Raw genomic sequence first — 1,841 nt, forward strand, 5'->3', positions numbered from 1 at the left:
CAACGATTGTACCCGGAATATTCTGTTAAACTGATCGTCCTTATCATCGGCGCTCTTGGAGGTGCCAAGCTTTCACTTGCTAATAGCCTAAAAAGCATCCTGGGTGTCAACAATATGCTAGAATACTTGCGGTGAAAATGCAGAAGGCGGTTGTCCTTGGGTCGCTCGGTGTTCTTAGGGTGCACGAGGCTTTTGCTGGATCGTCGTATTGATGCATTTGGAGACCGTAACCACCTGTCTCACGGTTGTGAGACGTGGTTATGGCTGAAATTTTACCGCGATTTCGCTGGAAGCGGGTGCAATTTTTCAGATTAGGACCCGCTCCCGGCGAAATCTTGCGGTTGTCCTTATGACCAATTTCTTATTATATATATTAAATTAAATTTCAGATAAGGTATTGTACATGTATGCACATGAAAGTAACAGAATTACAAAAATGGATGGATAACCGGAAACAAACAAATTAAAACTGAACATTGAATAATATTAATAAATATTATAAAAACTAAAATGTATTTAAAATATGAATTAGATAATTAAGAAAAGAATAAAATAATTCAATAAAAATAAAAAGTCGAAATATATTTATTTTTTTATGATTTAGTAAGTTATCCTAGCTTAAAAAATATTGAAGTTTACATTTTTTCTCTGTAGTGGATGAAATTATTTGAAAATTCTATAGAAAATTTACACAAGATTAAAATAACATTTGTATATATTTAAAATAAATATTACAAGAATATTATATATTTTCTTCTTTTATTACATTTTTAAACGTTTCTTCAAATAAATGTTTCTTTATGTTCTTTTTATAAAATATTTTGAAAATATTTAATCACTTAAATATAAAAGATTTCACTTAATAAAAATTAAATTGAAAGCAACTTAATTAATTATAAAACGAAAATATATTCAAAGTATTCTAACTATCTATAACAATTATCATATTTAATATTAAATACTAAATGAAAATATTAATTAAATATATAAAATCCTTTTTATAAAACAATAATTATTGAAATATTATAGGTATTCTAAATGTAAAATGTATTCTAATTAGATTTTTAAAATTTTATTAAGTAAAAGAAAAATATATTCTAATTGATTATTATATTATATTCAATATTATTTATTATTCCTATTATTATAATTAGAATAAAATAGGCGCGCGCTTGTGCGTGCGCAATATATAGTCTAGTATTATATTAAAATATTTACCAATAGAATTGAGTATAACCGCTAACGATAAGACCAGAGTATAGGCAATCCGCATTTTTTTATAATCAGGGAAAGAAATGTTTAATGTATTAACGATGACTGCAATTACCAATGTGACTAATAAGTATTCTGTTGCTTTAACAACTTGTAGGAACCATTGTGTACTTATTATCTCCTTGCTTCGCGGCGACAAGCCTGTCCTTCAAAGATATTTACATTTCATAACAGTCAATTTATTTTATACCAGCAGTCTTGCGCGCGCCTATTCATCTTTTGATGAAAAACAATAAATGAAAAACCTATCTTTTCTATGTTATACATATTTAATGAATGTCACAAAATATTAGTAGAAAATAATACAAGGCATCAAGGGATGAGTTCTGTATCTGAAAGTGTATTTAATCTTTTATAATAGGATTTCAACGAATTCCTTTTTTAGGTAGAAAATAAACTATTTTATTCCGAATGACCTTTTTTTTATTAAAATTAATTTACATCTAATATTAATGAATAGCATTTACTACGATATTGTAGCTCACGTTGATGATAAGTATATTCTTTAAATAATGAACTTTGCATTTTTACACCACAATTTTTATAAATCAATTTAGTAAAATTTTTGA

Source organism: Belonocnema kinseyi, chromosome 2 (genome assembly GCF_010883055.1).
Source record: "Belonocnema kinseyi isolate 2016_QV_RU_SX_M_011 chromosome 2, B_treatae_v1, whole genome shotgun sequence".
Classification (NCBI taxonomy): domain Eukaryota; kingdom Metazoa; phylum Arthropoda; class Insecta; order Hymenoptera; family Cynipidae; genus Belonocnema; species Belonocnema kinseyi.